This window comes from Ictidomys tridecemlineatus, chromosome 15, assembly GCF_052094955.1.
Source record: "Ictidomys tridecemlineatus isolate mIctTri1 chromosome 15, mIctTri1.hap1, whole genome shotgun sequence".
Lineage (NCBI taxonomy): Eukaryota > Metazoa > Chordata > Mammalia > Rodentia > Sciuridae > Ictidomys > Ictidomys tridecemlineatus.
The window spans coordinates 54486658-54508289 of NC_135491.1; the positions used below are offsets into that span (position 1 = coordinate 54486658).

At 50.8% G+C, this 21632-nt stretch overlaps 1 long non-coding RNA gene across 1 annotated transcript; it reads right to left on the minus strand.

The window, feature by feature from the left end:
• Positions 1 to 19193: 19193 nt before the first annotated feature.
• Positions 19194 to 21577, minus strand: LOC144371070 (uncharacterized). Its single transcript, XR_013431230.1, has 2 exons — positions 21318 to 21577; positions 19194 to 20280 (listed from the first exon to the last, which is right to left on the minus strand). It is a non-coding gene; the product is annotated as an uncharacterized LOC144371070 (long non-coding RNA).
• Positions 21578 to 21632: the final 55 nt, after the last annotated feature.

Consider the following 21632-nt stretch of genomic DNA (forward strand, 5'->3'; position numbering starts at 1 on the left):
TAAGTAAGTGAGCCAAGATCTTTCTGCTTCTACTGAGAAAGAAAAGACAGACCACCCTACGGGCCTGTAGGCATCAAAGGCCACCAGTGGAAGGAAGGGGACGTAGGTGGTGCATCCAGCTCCTGAGCCTCTGTGCTGGGCTAAGGCGGTTTTGATGGCTTGGTTCCCAGGCCCGGATGTGCTGACGAGTAAACCATGAAACGCAGTAAACTCTAAATGAACCTAACGATGACCCAACCCTTGAGCATGTCAGTGTGACCCGGTGACAGACTTATCCCTAAAAATGAAGAGTGTAGGCCTGGATGAGGGGCGTGCGCGGTGCAGGCTCCTTGCCCAGGGAAGAAGATGCGTATGACTCACGCTTCCTGTGGCTTGGCTCATGCTTCCCTCTGTAACACCAGACTCCACACCTTAGAATCCCATCCATCCAACATCTGTGTCCTGAAACCTTTCCTTTTGTCCTTCTATTTCACATCCCCGCCTTCCTGCAGCCTCACCGCACCCTGCGTCACCTCTCACGCTGCACAACATGGTCCCCGTTGTGTTCATGTTATTTGTGCTTCCATTCCTTCCCTTCAGTCTATGTTCTCAGCTCCACATCTGCCACTGAGCAATTCACTCCATAAACCCAGAACAAATGAATAGAAGAACCATGGTGTGTTAGTTTCAAGACTTTGTATCAATAGAACAACCCGTTTTAGGTCCAGTCAATCAGTGTAGGTGTTTGGCTTTAGGGATGCCCTTCCTAAGCGAGTGCACCACAGGCCTGGACCCCAGAGCAGTCATCTCAGTTCTTTCCTGGTCACAGCAAACCATGACAGCACCCCCCGCCCCACGCACTGAGCATTTATTGTTCTGAATCTCCCAGGGGCTCACTTAATCCTCACAGTCGCCCAGGGTAGATATGATTTCTATCTCCATTGTGCAGATGAGAAAACTGAGAAAAGCGAAGCTTCCTATAAATGGCACAGAGCAGAGAAGTGTTGGAAGACCTAAAACCAGAGAGTCTGACCCCAAAACCCACATTGCTTTTCCATCTCTCCACAGAAAAATGGAGCTGTAACTGTTTACAGGCCCTCAAAAATGGCAGCTATTTATATTGATCAGGAATCGTTCTGTTGAGAAACCAATTTAAGTTGGCTACAGGGAAAACAAGAACTCATTGGTTTGTGTAATAGAAAGCCTGGGATGGAGGGGGCCTTCAGATACAGCTGAGAGTCTTCAATAATTTCATTAGGACTAGAATGTCTCTCCTCTTCATTGCTCAGCTATCCCATTCTCCTAGTTGGTTCATTCTCTAGCTAACTTGTTCCACAGGGTGCTTCTCAGAAACTCCAGGTTTGCATACACTGCTTGGTAACTGCAAGGAGAAAGGATATCCCTCTCCCAATGATTGTGGCAAAAGTCACAGAATACAATCTCACTGGATCCTCTTGGGTCACCTGCCCTTCCATGAACCAGTCACTGTGATGAAGGGAATGAGTATGTTGACCAGCTAACCCCTGAGACCAGGGAGCCAGGGTTGGCCCCAAACAAAAGAGAATAGGCATGGGGTGGCTTGCTAAAGAAAAAATGAGGTACTGTTACTAGGACAAGAAAGGAGTCTGAACATGCAAAATCTCCATTCCCATTAGTATTCTCAGTGCTCCCATGTTCTAGATAGAGGGGGTCCCCTGGCCTGTTGCTCCCCAGTAATGGCATCCTCCAGCCTGCGCCCACTGCCAATCTGTCTCACAGACTCCTCCAAGCCTTACGAATGCATGGGCCCTACACTTCCTCCCAGCTACCGCAAAGCTCAAATTAGTCACTCTGTGGGCCCCTTCCGAGGCATATCAGAGACCAGCTGTGCAAGGACCTGTCACCTTCTTGTCAGCGAAAGTTTTCTGTCCAAAGAACTTTCGTCACTGCTCCTTTCTCAAGTAGCTGGATGTCACTTGAAGAGACAGCTGAAGTCACTCACAATGGCTGGTCTCAAATCAGCGCTCACTGGCCTTGTCAGTAAAAGCCTCACCCCGCAGCGAAAACTGTCACTGATCATGTTTAGATATGTACACGGAGGTATTAGATTAGAAGAGAGAATGCACAAGATGGGAGTTTAAAAGAGGCCAAGTTGCAAAGGAAATCTTAATGGGAAGAAGTGAAGGTTGGAAGGTTGGAAGTAGTGCGGGGCAGCTTTTTCCAAAACCCAATTTATACTTCCCAAGAAAACCAGAAAAAGCCTACACTCACAGTCTCTCTCACGCACACAGACACACACACTCCTCTCACCAACATGCTTTATCGATACTTGAACTTTGACAGATCAGTGGGTCGTCGCTTTATCCAGACTGTTATAAATGACTAGTTTCCAACTTCTTATCAAAACACTGCTAAATAATGTCAGAAAACAAATGTTCACTCAAAAAACTCAATTTTTAGAGATGAAACTGAGAAAGAAAGTGCATATTAATCCGATTGCATTTGTCGTCTTTCTCTGCACACACTCTTTATTCGGAGGAGGGTGTCTCAGCTTCCGCACTGCTGAGCCCTGGGCTGGCTAATCCATTGTTCAGGTGGGAGCAGAGCCATCCTGTACCTCACTGTGTGACGTTTAACAGCAACTGTGGCCTCTACCCCCAGGTGCCAAGAACATTCCCCAGCCATTGCCAAATGTCTTTTTTGCGGTAAAACCACCCCAGTTGAGAACTCCTAATTTCAGGACTCAAATAAGTAACCACCTTCAATATTAGTACCATGAAGTAATTGACTAATGATTAATTAATGTGTATCAGGTAGAGACAAATGTTGTGCTTCAATTTTTTACCAGTTCTAGTTTAGATTTTTATTGCTGTTAATTAATGTTTATAATTAAAACACTGATAGGTCTTACCTCCACTTAGGTGGTAGACAGACTTTTCTGAAACTGTTCTGCCTAAATGTTGGAAGAGACCACAGCATGGGTAGAAGACAGGTTGGGCTTGCAAGCAGAATCCAGATGTGCCAAGAGGTTACATGATTTGGGGCTAGTTTCTTATCTTCTTTATATTTGAGTGTTTGCCATGTAATATGGAAATTGTAATAGTTACAGGGAAACTGTATCTCATAAAAGGTGATTGTATCCAACCAGGTGTACTAAATAAAAGGTGATTCTATCCATCCTACACACAGTGGATGTTCAATAGATGTTGGTTTACACTGAGAACCTACTTTGTTCTAAAAGGGTCTTGCCCTATGATCAAAAACAAGTCCAGACTTCCTCTGCTAGGTTGAATGGTTCAGCTAAGTAGACAGCAGTGATCACTTTGCTCTGCTTACACAGCCTTTTGTTTTTCATGGAGTTTTTAATTGCCTTTCTATTCTCCACCAACTACTTGTCTTTGTCAAATGCTTAATTATTTCTAGTGTCTCAAGAATATATAAAAGCCTTTCTTTCAAAAATCTCTCTTTTCTGGAGCCTTCCAGTCTTCTCTGTCAATCTAAACAAATAGTAGCACAATCCAGCTATATACTGAAACTTCTTGTCACTCCTCTCGGAGCAGAACCCATTGTCCCCGGGTCCCTTGTTTTACTAATGTGCATTCTGTATTATAGGCTAATATTTTAATGCAGACACAACTATAAGAATCAGGCATGGGTGGTGTTATGTCCCTAATTTTCCATCTTAGTACTTCCAACCTGGATAACACATACCTCTAAGTTTAGGCCAAATTAGAGAAGTAGGAAGATTTCAGAAAAATCACAAGGTTTATTTAAAACTGTTTTCTCTCTTAAAAACTCATTTGTTACTCTATGAAATATACTTTTAATATAATATTTTTTCTTAGTTTTTCAAATCATATTTCAAGTTCAGAAAGATATAGTACACATGGCATCATATAATCTTTCATGTCACTCTTGGCAGGAGTCAGACCCCAGATTAAAAAGCACAGAGAAAAGCAAAAGAATTAGCACAGAGTCCAGCTGGTATCAGAGCAAAGTAATTTTCAGAGAAGCTGGTCCTGCACTAACTGCACTCACCTGGTTGGATACAATCACCTTTTATGAAACACAGCTTCCCTGTAGAATAACTATTACAATTTCCATATTACAGTGGCAAACACTCAAATATAAAGAAGATAAGAAACTAGCCCCAAATCATGTAAGCTTCTTGGCACATCTGGATTCTGCTTGCAAGCCCAACCTGTCTTCCACCTCATACACCTTGGTGGCTCTCAAAACCATCTAGATCTTGAGGCTCCAAACTTGATATTTCCAGCTCAGCCCTGACTCCTGAAACCAGCCGTACTCTGCCTATTTAACATCTCTACCTGGAATTTTAATTAAACGTCTCAGGTACAAGGCGTCTCAGAGCAGCTACAGTCCTAACCCCAAACCTCACCTGCCCCTAACCTTCTCCAGCTCAGTTGATGGCAGTCCCCTAACAGGTTCATGCCAGAAAACTTGGTGTGGTTTTTTCTTTCTTTCTCTAAGGCATCATATCCAGTCTAGCAGCAGGTCCAGCCGTGGCCTCACCTTTAAAATGTACCCCAAATCTGACCACAGCCCTCCCTCCGCTGGGGCCACCATGACCCCGCTACCATCACCGCTATCCGGAACTGCAGTCACTGCGCTCTCCACCTTGCCCCGCTATGGAATCCCCTTACTGCCGCAACCTGGGTGCTCCTTTTAAAACCCGAGTTAGACCAAGTCACTCCTCTGCTCCGGAGGCTGTGCCGGCCCCGCTGCCTGCACTTCACTCAGAGTCAAATCTTCACTCCTTGGAGTGACCTTACCTGGTCTGCACTCTTTCTCAATATCTTGGACTTTACCTCTTACTGCCTTCCCCCGTTAGACTGCACTCTGGCCACCAGCCTCCTTTTCTCCCCTTGAACATCCCAGGCAAAACAGTTTCAAAATAAACAGCTTTAAATGAACCTTGTGGTTTTCCTGAAATCTTCCTTCTCCTCTAATTTGGCCTCAACTTCGGGCCCATCAGGGACTATTTTCGTGGCCTGGAACATGCTGCCTCTGGGTATCCATACAGCTATCCCTCTCACCTGCCATCTTGGCTCAGATCTCACTAACCTGATGGCACCATTTAAAACTAACTGCCCTCCACCTCCGATCTCCTTTGGTCTACCTTTCGCTTTTTTCCACAGCACTTATGACTCATTTACCTATTTATTGTGTTTATTAATTACTATGTCTCTCCCAAAGAACGCAAGCTCTATGAAGACAGTGGTCTTTGATTATGGACGTGGGCCCAACATTTAGAACAGTGCCTGATGCACATTACTTGGTAGGTGTCAAATGCACTGAACAAATCCATTTTTAAGTCTCTTTTTAGAAGTGCTCCAGCACCTAAACCATGAGATGGGTATTGAAGGTTTGAGGTTGCCCAGGTGAAGCAACGGAAGTTAAGGCCATGAGTCTGTCCACCATGATGTAGCTGTACATGGGGTCTCCGCTGAGCAGTGACCTCAACATACACAGTGCTTTGTAGGTTGAAAGGTAAACTGGTTACTCGGGAGAATAGGGCTGAGATGAGGAAGCATAGATTTTTAGGATACAACTTCACACTCACGGGGCGGGGAGTGGGGGGTGGGAACGGGGAAGAGGCTGGACTGGGGGTGAGGGTTATGAGCAGAAAGAGCTGTTTCAAACCAACTTAAAAACACTAACCAATGAAAACAGAACTGATCGATCAGCTGATTAATAGATGGATACAGGAAGGTCTAACAGTATTTTGAGTTCTTGATAAAAAGGTAATATCATTAGAATTGAGTATTTTCAAGATATGAAATGCAAATAGCTGGTGTCATGAGAAAAACATTCACCTTGAATGGGGATCAAAGCACGCCGATTAAAGCACAAATTAAAAGCTGCATTTACACATTGTCATAAGAGAGGCTTAAGATCTAAAAACACACTTCAGGGAGTGTACTGAGACAAACACCCTCATCCTCCAGGCAGAACAGGGGTCAATGATCCTTTTAAAAAGAGATATATCAAACAAATCAAGACTGTTGTCACATTCATAGGCTTTGGCCAGGAATTCTATTTCTATGCCAAGAAAAGTTCAGAAATGTGGACAGAGATTTATGTAGGAAGATTCAGCATAATGGGAAACAAAACCCTGAAAATATAATCATGATTACACAAGTTAAGGCATTTCTATAGGGCAGAATGTTATGCAACCATCAGTAATTATATTTATGGAGAACATTAATGACATGGGAAATGCTCATGATATAAGGTCAAATTAACCAAAACAGGAACAATGCCACAAACGACATGTGGCTTCAACTACTACTGGAAGAACTCATTGCATACTATATTTGATTTTATCTCTGCAAGGGTTATCAAAAAAGCTCATTGGATTTTTTTTAAGAAAAAAAAACATAGCCATCTTTTTCCATACTGAGAGAAATGAGTAAGTTAGAATTATATCATTTTAGAGTGGTTATTCTTATAGACCCTGAAGATTATTTTCTTATGCCCAATGGTTCATTACTATAGCTTTGCATGAAAGTAATTTTATGTTTTAAAACATATTTCACTTTTCTGGGCCTCACTTTCCTAATTTTTCAAATGAAGCATAGCTCATTGGATTCGCTCCTAGCATTGGTGTCAGCAAACTTTTTCTCTGAAGGGTCAAATAACAAATATCCAGGCTTTGGGGGACAGATGTTTTCCGTTACCATTGTTGGACTCTGCAGGTGGAGCACAAAGGCAACCACAGTCGATATGTAAAGAAATGGCCATGTACCAATAAAACTTTATTTATAAAGGCAAGCATGGGGCCAGATTTGGCCATGGGCCACAGTTTGGGACTCGCTAATTAATAGCTCTGGAGAAGCTGACAGCTCAGACCCTGTTGCAGAGATCTGGACAGCAACATGTTCCTGAGAAGCAAAGAAAAGTGTGTGCCATCATGGGAGCCCCGTAGGCTTCTGAGTTGGACACATCCAAACCTGAGATGTGACTCGCTTCCAGGTTGCATCTCTTGTCCCAATGTCCTTTCATCCCTGAGTCCTGATGTCCTCCTTTAGGACAGTAGCACTTTGTTCACGGGTTTATCATGTGACTTCAAGAGATAACAGAAGGCAAAGCCCACCACCCTGATTGGGTAAATGGGACATTCTCCTTCTTATTAGGGTAGCGCCCTGAACACCTGGGCAGCACGTGACCTCCAGGTGCTGGATGATTCAGAGCCCAAGGTACAGACAGGAGGGAGGGCTGGGTCTGCAGCAGGGAACAGCCAGAAGGGAGATATGCTCCATTAACAAATTACCTCCAGAGTTTGGGTGGCTTAAAACAATAAGATTTATTGCTCATGCACGCTACATGTCCATGACTGATCATCCAAGGATTCTGCTCATCACTGTCTTCCTCCAGGGCCATCTTGAGCTTTGCTGGTTTTAGCGACAGGGAGAAAAGTGAATGGCTGGATCACGCACTGGCTCTTAAAGCTGTGCCTGAAATGACATGCACCACTTCCATCACACTTCATTGGCCAAAGCAAGTTACATAACCACGCATAACTCAGGGCATCTAGAAATGCCAGCTACCCTGTTCCTAACCAGAGGGAGATCTGGAAATATCCAGCTAACTGCACTAGTGACAGCCATCCCAGGATGAAAGAATAGCAATGGTTAATACACAACATTGAGCATCTCCTAAAACAATGCTAAGGGGTTTCCTCTCAATTTGGGAAAACCAAGTCAGCAGGGTGAATGGGGAGCCAGAAGCAAATGAATGGGCTAAGATGTGGGGCCTGGAGCTTCCTGAAACAAAATGAAGTCAAGGTATTCTGCTGAAGCTGGAACTTGATTTTCCTAAAACTGCCTTGCCAGCCCTCTCTCCTTCCCACTCACTCCCCGTTATTACACTTAAAAAGGCCCAAAAGGCCGTGACCAGAATCCAGGACCAGAAGTCGTGTCTAATGCTGCGACCACTCAACATCAAGATCTCGAGGGCTGAGCGTTCTGTGCCCGCAGGATCCGCATGTGGAAGCGCTAAGCCCCCACGTGTCTGTCCTGGAGATGGGGCTTTGAGGAGGTGACTGGGGTTCAGCGAGGTCAGAAGGGAAGAGCCCTGATCCAGTAGAACCCATGTCCCTACAAGAAGGGAAAATGACCCCACGTCACAGGAGGACACACTGAGCAAGCTAGTGTGCTTGAGCAAGCTAGGGAGCCCTCCCTAGAAACGCAGCCCTGCTGGCACCTGGGGCTCGGACTTGCCGCCTCCAGAACCGTAAGAAAAAGCGCTTCAGTTGTGTGGGCCCCTGCTCTGCGTATTCCATTATGGCAGCCTGAGAAGACAGACCCATTCAGCACCTAAGGCTCACAGGCTGCTCTCTGGATCTGACTCTCTCAGCACACACACAGCTGGCTCAGAACTACTCCACGACATTCAAAGATAGGTGCCCAGAAATCCAGAACTAGAAGATGGGGTCACTAAGACATCAGGAATGCTTCTGTTCACACCCAACTCCGCCAACTGTGCAGCCCTGGACAAGATGGAGAAGCTCGGGGAACCTCACTCCTCCTCTGTAAATCTCTTTCGTGGGCTCTAAGTGAGCTCACGTGTGGGGACATGGCGTATGGGGACAAGTTCTGTTCTCTTCCTCCCTCCCCGATCCTGTCTTCAGCATCTAGCCTGCGGCTGGGAGGGAGGGGCAGCCGTGGACACCGAACTGCCGTGAACTGGCCCAGGGGACCTTACTCTTGCCACAGGCCTCCCACTTGCTCACCCTGGGTCCGGCTGAGGCCTGGCTGCACTGAACGTGGGGGCAGGAGGCCCTGAACATGGGAATTCAGGCCCAGGGGGAAGCCCAGGTTTGTCCAATGCAGATGGAGGACGAGTCGCGGCCCAGGACGCAGACACTCTTGCATCTCTGCTGTCTGGGCTCAGGTTGGTCTAGACCACGTTCAAGGCCCGGATTAGCTTTCTGTGAACTCTGTGCGTAGGTGATTTTCCAAACCTGAGACCCAGCAGAGGTCTCCGCTCTCTCCTTCTCTGGGAAGAACCTCCTGAGTTAATCACAGGAGGTCCCAGAAGCACGTGGCCTGGTCCACAGAGCTGCCCCACAAATGCCCTCGCCCCGCTCCTCTGCCTGCTCCCTCAGGTTTGGGGGACTCTCAAGTGGGGACACACTGAGATGACAAAACTGCACCTAAGGAGGACGAGGAGGCAGAAGAGAGGCAGCCCGGACATCCTGAGCAGGTGTCCCACATTCCCTCTCCTGCCGTACCGCTGTCCCATGAAGGAGACATCATTCGGCTCCAGGACCGAGGAGGAAGTCCTGAGGTCAGGAAAGGGAAGCCACATGGCGCAGGCCTACACTTCCAGGTGACAGGGTTGTCATTACACCTAAGTGTGCCCCAACTCCAAGTCCCAGGCCCTTTCAGCAACCTCTTGTGAGTGTGCCTGAGGTCCCCAGTGTGGCTGAGTGGCTTCATTCCATGCCACTCCCTGTCACAAAATCAGCACAGACGAAAGCCTGGGAGTCCATTTGCAGAAGTGACACAAGGAAAAGGGACCAGGAGAGGAAACACCGGGAGACAGAGGCCACAATTCTAGCGTAAACTGCTAGCAACTTTCTGTGAGATGCCTCTCTGGGCCTCAGCGTGTCCTCGCCCCCACATTCGTCGACTGTGTGAGACGGTGTTTGACTAAGGGACAAGCAGGTCCCCCACCCTGACAGTTCCTCAAAGGCCTCGTGTCCACAAGAGAAGTAATGGACTCTCTTAGGAGCCTTGAGTGGAAGAAGGGGCACATCAGGGTCCCCAGCGGCTCCAGCCAAATGCATGTTCAATTTGCAAAGGGACAGTCACATTCCACGGGAGTCTGGGGATGGGGCGTAGGGGAAGCTACTGCTTCCAATAAGGACTCCGCTCCAGAAATCCCACATAACGGCCTCACAGCCCCCGGTGTGATCAAGAGAGGAGGATTTCAGCTGCGAGGATGGAGTCCTCCGGGAGAGGGGGTGGAGGTCAAGGCCAGGCCTCATCCCAGGGAAGCTGAGCTCACCTCCGCCACTGGAACGCTGACTCTTGCACGGCCAGCATAATGACTTTAACCTGGTGCATGCCATCCCCTGCCAAAAACCTGTTGCCAGTGAGCATGCTTTCAATTGGAAGGTGGAAGAGCATGGGGCCTGGCAGGGGAACAAGGGGCAAATCTTGACTAGAGCCCTGGCGATCACACCAACAGCCGGGTCTGTCAGTGCCCTGCCGCCGGCACCAGGGGACGTCTGCTCCGTCTGTGGATCTCAGAATCAGAGAATATCAAGGAGATTTTTTTTCATCAGTCAAATTTCTGGTTGAAAAAAAAAACATTTTTAAATCTGATTCTTTTTATTTCAACTTAAAAAAAAATTATATATATATATATATATATATATATATATATATATATTTCAATTCCTCTACATTTTTTTTAGTTTCTCCCTCTTCTAAATTTTTCCCCACATGATGCTGTCTGAGTCCTCCACCCTCCACCCTCCACCCGTGGGCCCAGCTGGGCAGTTGAACACCTTCTGTGTTGACCACACTGTCCCTTGCACACCTTCTGGCGGGGATGAGCTACTGCACCCTTTCTCCCGGTCCTCCCAGGAGCGCAGCCTCTGTGCGCAGGTGAGCACTGCGGCCCAGACCTGAGGTCGGGCACAGAGACAGACGAGAGCACCTTGTGGGGTGGGGAGGCATCTCCCCAGTCCTGGTAGCTTTAGGGCAGATTCCTAGAAGATGTGACACCCCAATCTAGAATTTGATTTTGAATGATAATTAGAGATAAATTCAGAGGAAAAAAGGGAACGGCAGTCTCAGGTAGGGGCAAGGGGTTGCTTTGACAAAGAGTAGGAGAAGAGAATGGGTGGGGGACCCCAGAGGTATGTGGCAGTTTCAGTCAGGGATAAAGGCCACCAGAGCTGCCTCTGAGGGAACCCCAAATACTGAACCTATTAGAAAATGAGCTCATGGAGCTAAATAGGCACCTGTTCTTTGCTTTAAACTTCCATACCCATGCTCTGCCCCTCAACCACCATCACAGGATGCAGAGGGGCCTGGCTCACGCCCTGATAGTACTCCTGTTCACCCAGGGCCTCTGCGGCGTGGGGGCCCAGGGACGTGGGCGTTGCCTAAATACAGTGCCTGGTCCTTGTCCCAAGACACACACCACAGACCAGAAGTAGATTCTGACAGCCCAAGGCACCTCCGCACAGCCACTGTCACTCGGAGGCATCTGTCGCCATGGAGTGACCAGTGCTTTGGAGGACTCACAACCCAAGTCAGAGCAGATGGACAGAGGCGTGTGAGCAATATCCCTGCCCACCCCAAAGCCTGAGGCCTAGAACCCACCCCCAGGCCCCCGCCCCCGGCTGGCGTGGCTAGACAGCTCAGTAAGCCCGTGAGGGAGGTGTCGGCTCTGCTTCAGGACCCGTGCTTGAAAGGTGCATTAGAAAAGAAAAATGAAACACGGGAAAGGCCTTAGATCTCCGTGTCCCGCTGTGCGGTCCCGGTGACTCTCCCAGGAGCCAATCACCTCAGAGGGAGCTTGGCGACCTGCGCCTCTGAGGCTCATGACCTGAGAGAAGGTCCTCTCACAGCGCACGTCCTGAAGGCTTGCTTATTGTCCCCAAAGCCATTGACTTACTGATGGCTACAGAGAACCACAGGAATGAGGAGAAGGTGGGAGAGACACACAGGAAAGGGATCGAACCCAGAGACGAATGGTCTCCTGTACTGTTGTCCACGCACGTGGACACTCAATACCTGTGTTCTTGGCTCAATGCCACAGAGATGGCGAGAGTGGCTCATCGTCCTTGTGTCAGGGACCAGCGACTACATGTCCCAGCTCCTTAAGTTCCCCCCTACAGATGGCACCTCCCCTCCTCCGTTCCTTCTTGGGAACACAACTTCCCCCTCAAACAACCACACGGGGAAGGGTGGGCACCACGAGAAGGAGGGTTGTTGCCGTCATAGCTGCTGCAGCCTCTGCTGCGGCTGTCACTCACAGCAACAGAATCAGAGACTGCAACACACACAGGCAAGAAAGCTCCGCCGCAGATGGCCACAGGTGCCTGGTGGACACCTCAGATCCCCCCTCGCGCCCAGGCTCACACCTGTACACCACACACGCACACACGAGCGTGCACAGACATTCACGGGGGCCTATGTACCATCACCCTTGAAAGAGTCGTTTGGGAATGGTGTGGAGGACACCCTGGAGGACCCTGGAGCAGAGGTGGGGCACCGCTGTCCACTGACGGTGTCGGTGAAGTGTCCAGAACAGACCCTGCCCAGGAGGTCGGACGGTGGAGGTCTCAGTGCAGAGAGCAGCTGCGGACAATGCCCAGGACAAGTGCCAGTGGGTCTCTTCCAATAAAGCTTGGCTCACAGAGCAGGAGGGGTCCCCAGGTGGCTCAAAGGTGGTCTGCCAACCCCTGATCCAGAACCCACCGTGGACCGAAAGATGCAGGGACACAGGAGACGGGATGAAGAGGGCTCCACTGGAAGGCAGACTTCTCCGCAGCCTGGGCTCTTGTATTTGAACAAGTGTTTTGTTTAACGCACGGCCTCTGACAATGGCGAGATGAAGTGAAAGCCTCTTTCTTGCCGAACAACTGGAAAGAGCCCGTCCGGCGTCTAACCCGTTTCCTAGCTCCCATCTCAGGGCGGGGGCCAGAGCAGCAGGAGTCACACCAGCACGTCAGAGCGACGTAGTGGAGGGGACGGGTGGCGGCCCACTCACGCAGAGTGCCCGGGATCACACGCAATCAGCACATGATGTATTAAAGACCACAAGATAAACACAGGCTTCAAACAGAGCGGCCCACGACCTCGACTAGGACGCGGCGTCAGGATGATGAATAGGCAAGGGGCCGGCTTCAGGCGCAGAGCCCCTTTCCACCTGCCGGAGGCCCCCCGAGGAAGCACTGCCCGTCAACAGATGGCCTTTCACCACGGGTGACACAGGACCCTCTGACAGCAAAGGCTTCTGGCAACTCCCCCGGACTCTGGGGTGAGCTCCCCAAGTCCTGTCCAGACAAGAGCTCATGGAGTCCCTTCCCGGAAGGCACCTTCAAGACAAAGCCCCTGCTTCTCCCCGCGAGTCCTGGTGACCAGGCGCATCTTGGCGCAGCCTCTCGGGGAGGCTCTGCATCTCACCAGCAGCCTCCCGCGGCCGCTGCCCACTCTCCCTGCCGCGGCCGGGCCTTTCCAGGGTCAGGGCCTGCACTTAACTCCATGTTCTGCTCAGCCGCTCGCTCCAACCTTGCCCTTTCTTGCAGCTCCAGCGATCCCAGAAGTCTTCTGGGGACCTCAGCCATGCGGGGAGGTGACACTCCCATTAAACCTCCCTCTGCGATGGTCCCCTCCTTCCCGCCTCACGCTGGTGTGCACACGCTCAGACATGCTGGTTCTGTGGCAGCTCCCTATGGAAGCACCCCCTTGTGCCTGGCTCTGTGTTGGGTCCTGGGGATAAAAGATGAAGCTGGTGGCTTTGAGGTCGCACCTCTCGGGTGAGACAGACACAGACAAAGGCCTGGCCTCGAGGCACTCAGCATGACACAGGGCAAGTGAGGAGCAGGAAAGGCAAGCAGACATTTGCACAAGGACGCAGCAGCAGCAGCAGCAGGCCTGGGGCCTCCCAGGGACAGCAGAGGTGCCTCGCTCCCAGGCTCAGGTCGGATGGGTGTTGGGTGAGGGAGGCCAGCGGAGAGGAACTGAGCCTGCACGTGTTTATTTTTACAGAAATACTCAGTAGCATCGTTGCTCTTGCTGCGTAATTTAATCCTGAAGTGCCCAAGTGCTCCTGGAGCTAAACAGGCACCGTGGGGGGCCAGGTGCAGTGGGGCCAGGACCCCCGGCAGTGAGGACAGAAGGAGGCCCTGCTCCCAGGGACACAGAGGTGCAGCCATTGAGGACACCCAGAGAAGACAGCGATGGACCTTGGCGATGGGGGGAAGGGCCTAGGCAGGGTAACGCTGGAGCTGGGCCTCAAGGGAGCACCAGGCTTTCCTGAGAGACAGAGGGGACACTAGGAGAGAGAGCCTGGGGAGAAGGGGTCAGCGTGCTGGAGCACCAGAAGGCACAGGGGGTGGGAGGGAGAGAGGAACACACGCACACACACACACACACACACACCTGCTTGCACACACATATCCCTATGGCGAGGCAAGTCTTCCCACTGTAGGGTCAGCTAGGGCTTGCCAGCGGTATTTGGATGAGATGTGGTGACTGGCAGGCCCAATCTCATGGGTCTAGTCCAGGAGACTTCATGAAACACACCTTTATTGCTTTATTCTAAACTGTGCCTATTTCTATTATCCTGAGATCCAACTCAAGAGTGCCACTCAGACCTTTTGTTTCTTCCTTCTTCACCCCTTCTTCCTCAAGCCCCTTCTTTCTGGAGATCATCTGACAAGTCTAAGTCATGTAATAAAGTGCCCTAAACACTATGCCAGCCATCATTCCCTGTGCCTCACGTACATCACCTCATTGACCTTTCACAACAACCTACGTGTATATTTTGTTATCATTCCCATTTTAGGGATGAGGTGACTTGGGATCAGAATGTTTTAATAACCCACCAGAAAACAAAGGAAATAAATGAGGCCGGGACTCAACCCCACCTGGGGACTCACCCCACTCGGCTCCCTGCAGGGCAAATCACAAGAACACGTGCACAAGGACACAGGGGGCCCACGACACAGGCCAGAGAGTAAAGGTGGAGGCAGGGGCCCAGCCTGGGGCTCTGAGCAAGTCGCCCAGAACTCCCTGCAGACCACAAGCAAAGGTGAGGCGCAGCAGCCCAAGTCATGGAGAGGGCGCGGCTGCCCGCCAAAGGCCAGCTCCAGAGGCTGTCGGGGTGAGGCGCTCACCTCGTCCTTGCTCATTGCTGAAGCAGAGAATTTTCCCTGCAGGCTGTTTCTTTTCTCCACCAAATTGTGGGGAAGAAGTTGTGCCTTCATGTTACTTTCGTGGAGGTTTCGTTTACCAAAAAGCCACTAACGGGGCTGTTAGATCAGGGAGAGAGAAATGATCCACCAAAGCTCCAGCACCCTTTGTTTGGCTTCTGAGCACCGCGCACAGCTCTCCAAAACCCACCAAACCTGGGGACAGACAGTGCTTTGGCAGGCCACAAGTAAGCACTGCCACTTTCCTAGGGCCAACTCTGTGCTTTCTGTGCCACAGAGAAGCTGCCCTAGGTGCCTCCCAATGGTGGGGACATGGTGACCTGTCTGAGCCTCTGACTGGGCCGGAGCCCTGGCGGGGGAGCAGGAAGCCTGGGCCCTGGAACCTGGAAGGGGTGTGGGACACGCTGAACAATGACAAGGGAAACACCGCCATCTGGTGGCTCCCGGACAGATGAGCCACTGCTCCTGCCATTGTCCAGATGGGCCCAAAGTTAACCCAGAAGAAATTCAGATCTTTTGGAAAACAAAGGTCGGCTGTGCCTTCACCAGCAGCAGGGGGGCGGCACCCAGCGCCGTCCAGTCTGCCTGATCTGCGGTTAAAGGAGAGAAGAATGACAGTAAAGTGAAAGTCATCGTCCTGCACATGTGGGTCCTGGGAAGACTCTCCTCACTGGGTCTTAGGAGGGACCTGCTCTGGATCTAGCCAGAAGGTTCTCCTGGTGCCCGAGGGGAGACAGAGTCATGTAGAGGGCAGGAAGATATCTTGGCGACAGTGATGACGCTGCAAATAAAATGCAGGAGAGATCCGCCCACCCGCCAGTCTCTTTGCAAACCCTCATGAATAATCAATTAAAGCAACAATAACAGACAATCAGGTAAAACTGACCCTCACGGCCACCCTCCATCACACAGACTGCTCTCCACTATACAGATGAGCAAGCTGAGTCCCCCGGAGACCAAGTAGCCCACCCTGGCTGGTAACCCATGGAGCAAGGCCCAGAGCCAGAAGTGCCCTCCGGGCCGTGGACCCCACTTACGCAGCTCAGGGCCCCGGTGCTGCTTCCCCAGGGGTCTCTCAGCTCTGCATACACAGGGCAATGCAGAATCTTCACTCCACCCCCAAGGTACTGAGCCAGAGTGTGTGGGACTCGAGGAGTGTCCATCTGGCAAGTTCCCCCTGGACATGGGATGGCCATCTGTAGGTGCTATTGCTAAATTATGTACCCCAACGTCATTTGTTGAGGCCCTAACCCTTAATGGGATCGTATCTGGGATGGGGTCTCTGAGAGCTGACTAGGCATAGATGAGGTGGTGGGGGCAGGGTCCCCACGATGGGATTGCTCCCTCATCAGAAAAGGCAGAGAGCAGTGCTCTTCCTCTCTCCACCCCATGATGACAGATCAGGAAGGCCATTTGCAGGCTCAAGAGAAGGGCCAGAAACCAGCCACACTGGACCTCGATCTTTGGCCTCCCAGGTTCCACATACGAGCAGGGCTACTCCTACAGCCCTGTGTCATCTGAGAGAGCAGAGGCAGCAGCCCAATGTGCACGTGGGGAAGTGGGGGGGTCACAGCACAGCTTCGTCCTGGGCAGGGCCCACCACTGGAGAGCTCTGGGCACACGCAGTTCTTCAGATGGCTGGACTCCACCTGGGACAGGAGGACAGGTAGCGATGATGGTAGTGTAGGAGATGATAAAGCAAACACTGGTGCCCCTCCCCGTCGCCCACCCGTGACACACAGAGCTCAGCCTCATGACGTGTGAGGTGCCAGAAACACCCGGGGACCAAGGAGAAATGAGAGGGCCTGCCCAGGTTGGAAGAGAGGTTTACCTATCGGGGTGCAAGCAGCAAGGAGTGTCCAGGGGGCCCCTCCACCATCCACGTGACCAGCGTCAATGACAATGTGTGGGCAGGGGAGGGTGCAGGTTGGAATGGGCGCCCTTGGGATCAGCAGTGGGTGAAGCTGGTGCCACTCTAAGACCAAAACACCGAGGCGGGGAGGAGGGGTGGAGGAGGGCGGAAGTGAGAGAAACAAGTGACAGATGTCCATAGGCGGGTCTCCAGGGAGCCTCCCAGCCGCCCCACTGTGCCCTAAGAGGGGAGCAGTGGCCTCTGGGGGGGTCCCTGAGGGAGTCTGCTCATCAACCCTGGTCACCCTGCAGTGGACTCTGGTGCTCACTGTCCTTCAAGACTTGGGACTGCTGTCCTAGATCACCCGGCCCCTGGTCTTCCGTGAGCCGGGCCCACCACAGAGCCCAGGGCTGAGAAGTTGAGCAACACAATATTCCTGTTTCAACAGGGAAAAAGGAAAGCAGGCGTCCCCCACTGCTGAGGTGGCTGCAGCCTGCCCAAGTCTCCTGATGGACTCCTTGCAGTTGTGCGGGTCTGTGAAGGCAGGACCCGGCATCCTAAGTGCCTCTAGGCAGATCTCTCAACCTCAGCCAGACAGCTCCTGGAGCTGGGGCTGTCCTGTGCAGCGTAGGACATCAGCGTGGGACCCAGGCCCTGTTGCAGTAGATGCCAGGGCACACCCTTCCCGCCTCAGCGGTGGCGCCCAGACGCCTCCAGTCATTGCACACAGCCCCCCCCCCCCCGGGGTTGAAGCCACTGCCCCTCCCCTAGGGAACCCCTGTTCTCCGCGATTACAATTTGACATGTGGGATTTTCCCATTAGCAAGGGGAGGCCAGGGCCAGGGCGAGGCGAGAGGGGTCTTAAATAAGGAGCCTGCCTTTGTATTCACATTTTTACATTTTCCTCATCGTTGAGTTTTTCCACTAGTTCTGGTTTTTTAATCCTGCACGAAAATACTGTCTTCATCATGGAGTGTGCCGGGGGCCCCTCCAGGGCAGCGCCATCTGCCTGCTTGAGCCACGCCCTGGGCTCCATGCCACCGGTCATTAACTCCAACAAGGGGAGACCGTCTTTCCTTCCGCGTCATTCACTCAGTTTCCTCCCCCAGTGTCCATGGTTCATAACTGGCTCCCTGCAACGGCTGCCTTCTGTCTCAAGGTGTGGGCCACCAGGATTGCCACAGCACTTCCGAGGCCACAGGAAAGAGGCAAGAGCTGACACCAGGGACAGAGCAGGTTAGAGGGAAACGCCGAGAGCTGAGGGGCCCTGCCCGGGCCAAGCCACTGCCCACAGTGACAGCATCGTGCTTTGGCTTAGGGAACCGGCTGTGGAAAGAGTTAGGAAGGTTTCAAGACAAAACCAACAGATGTCGACAGCAGATGGAACACAGGGGACAAGGATGGGAACGTCATCAGGGGCAAGTCCCAGGTTCCCAAAAGAGGAGGGGGCTTCAGGTCCCAACAGCGGGTGAAATGGCAGACCTGGAGGAGAGCGGGTTGGGGGGAACACGCATCAGTGGTCTCAGACAAGATGGTGGGTTGGGGAGGTACCGGGGTGCAGCCGGGCAGCACCCTCCAAAGGGGCAGTTGGGCTGGAGCTGCGGCTGCCGGAGTCACAGCCTGCAGGGTGCACCTGAAGCCTGGAGTGTGTGAACCTTCCCGGGAGGACGGAGAGCGTGAGAGTGGCTGGGTCCAAGCCCTAGGGACTCTGGGGTGTCAGAGGCAAGGGGGACCTTCTCATGCTGAAATCGGCAGGGGGAGGTACGAGGAAAAGCAGGCTGTGTGCATGACCTGGAAGATCTCCCCTTGGAATGATTATTAATCAAGGGGAAAGCATAAGTTCTCAGTGGAGAAAGCTGGCCAGGGCCACCAAAACCAAAGGACAGAATCAACCTCACAGCAATGAGGCCCTTGAACATCAGGCGCCTTGGACAGAAGGCTCCGAGGAGGACCCAGGGTCTTGCCCACAGGATGACCAGTACCCTTCAAAGCTGCCGAAGCCACAGAAGACCAAGAAAGATGGAAGAACTGTCCCAGACTGGAGGAGACGAAGGGGACAAGATGGCTGAAGGCAATGTGGACCCTGGGTTGGCTGCTGGACCAGAAGGACGTGACGGCCAGCTGGGAGGGCTGAGCAGCTCTGGTGGTGAGCTACTAGTCCAGTCTTCGTGCCAATTTCCTGGTTTTAAAGATTATACTATGTTTATATGGGATGTTAAAATCCCAGGAAGGTGGATGAAGGGTATATGAGAATTTCTTGCAATAGTTTTACAATGTTTTCGCAAGCCAAGATAAAAGAGTTTTAGAAATATAAAATGAAGGTAGAGGAGGAAAAACCAGCAAAAGAGACTGAGAGAGTGGTCAGAGGGGCGGACAGGAACAACGCTGGGGAAGCCAGCAGACGTCAGGTCAAGAAAAACAACAGGCGCTCAATAAAGGTAAGTGATGCTGGAAGTCAAATAAGAATAAAAACGGGTCTATTATATCTCTCTAGGTTAACTTATCATCAAAGTTAACTATTAAAACAATAAAGCATGCGTATAATAAGTGAACAAGTTGGTGAATTTCTACAAAGTGAGCACCCATGAAGAGAAGCCCCAATGTAAGATACAGAACTTCAATTCTGTGATTCCTCTGTGCTGCTCCACATGGTGCTAGTTCCTTTTCAGTCCTGTATTATACTCCATTGCATGAATACACCATGACTCCCTTACCCATTCTATTGTTGGTGACACTTAGGTTGTTTCCACCAGGGAGATGGTTATTACAAACGGTGTGGCTGTGGATATTCTTGTACATGTCTCTCTGAACATCTGTGGTTGCTTATCTCCAGGTAAACCTCTAGAAGTGGAATTGCAATGGGGTTTTGCACTATGGAAATGGAAATAGCAGGAGCTGGTTCCAAGAGGTAGTTGGTGGTTAATTGGAGGCATCAGCAAGTGCGAGTGACACTGCGATTCTCCCAGAGCAGCTCCAAGTGCCAGTTTGTCCTTTACCCCCAGCTCCTATTTATTCACAGAAGTGAGAAAAGACTAAAGGACTTTATTACAAGACGGGGGGAAAAAAATCACTTCCTAGAACAAGGAAAAAGATCTAAGAGTCCAAAATCCCTCGGTTCAAACAGGAACTGGGCCATGCTATTTGCTCTAGGACCCTGGGAGGCTCGCTCTATTTCTGTGGCTTTTGTCTTCCTCGGTTTAAAACTGTGAAATAATAGCTCCAGTTCCAATCGTAATAATGCATTTGGAATAATGCCTTACTCGTGGGAGAAATGTGATAAATCTTCCTAGAAAAACTTGATCCCGCTTCTCCCAACTTCCCATGAAAATACTTACAAAGGAAAGAAGAAAAAAATTTAAATTCTGCAAAAGTAAGTCGACCAAATGCTGGTGTCTCTGATAAATTCCCTCTCCCTCTGAGGAACACAAGATGAAAATATATTTGATAGATGAACCATGCTCCTGGAAACTGTTCAAAGCTTCTCTTCTGATTGTGGGTACAAACTTCTCCTCTCACCTTGGATCTCCATTGTTCAAAAATGTGAAATCTGTACCAAAAAGAAAACGTCAAGGTAGACAAAAACACCTTCCTATCGTGTGCATGCCCCCTATTGGGGGCATCGAGGGGGCCCTCCCCGGCCTGGCTCACCACTCCCCCATAACCCCCTGGACACTGAGGCCAGAAGAGCAACCTCAGGACAGAGATGTCGTGTGCCTCTTTCCTTCCCAGCCGAGAAGGCCGAACTGGAACTAGAGGATGACAGATGAGAACACACAGGGGCATCCAGCCCAGGACTTATGGTTTCCTACAGGAGAAGCGCGCATGACCGTCAATTGTGTTGCCTAGGTCTTAATTAGAGTTTCCTTGGCTAGTGGCCCACGGGGGGTGGCTGTTCCTCATAATGCAGATAACAGCCTCTCTGCGCTCCAGGTAATACCCATGACATCTTCAGCCCAGACCCATCTTGGCAGATGTTTCAACAATCAATGTTACGAAACAGGGAGGAGAACACTATCTATGAAGGAATGAGAGGTAAGGCAGGTCTCATACTTTGCCTCTGCAGTATGAAGTCTCGGGAAACAAGAAATATCTCCAGTTTTGTGGAGAAAATGGGTTGTAACTCAATTATTTTATTGAGTAAACAAAAAGCAAGTCTCAGAAACAACATCATTCACGTATTCCCCGTCAAATCGACCGCTTGGAAATGCATTCCAGTCCTCAGAAGCAATCTGTACGATTAGGTTAGACTCTGGCCCGTTTTATAGAGAAAGAACCGTGTTGGGGGCTACAATAAGGACAGACGCTCCTGAGCCCCAACAAGGAGTATTAGTTTTCCTATCAGTTTCCTTATTAGATTCCTGGTGGCTTGGAACAACCCATGATCTTAAAGTTCTGCAGGTCTGAAAGCGGAAATGGCTCTTCCTGGCTAAGACCAGGGCTTTGGCCGAGCTGCATTCCCTCTGCAGGCTCCGAGGGAGGACCGCAGCCTTGTCTTTTCAAGCGTCTAAAAGTTTCCTGTGGTCCTTGACTCGCGGCCTCTCCTGCCATTTCAAAGCCAGTGACACTGAGCCAAGACCTTCTCACCCTGAGCTCTGCCTGCTCCACCTCCGCTTCCTCCTTCCATGTCGACAGCCCTGTTCTGCACTCAGCCCGGCCCGGTCAGGTAATCCAGGAGAGCTTCCCTATCCCAAGGTCAGCTGACCAGCCCATCAATTCCATCTGAGACCTTTACTCCCCTTTCTACATCACCTAATTTACCCCCAAATCCTAGGGCTCAACAGAGGACGGTGTCTAAGGCAGCCTCGTCCTGTTGACCACGCCAGGTATCATAAGGCAGAAATATATTAATCCACCTTTTAAACAGGGAAACTGGGGCTTAAAGAAGACGCCTTAGAATCC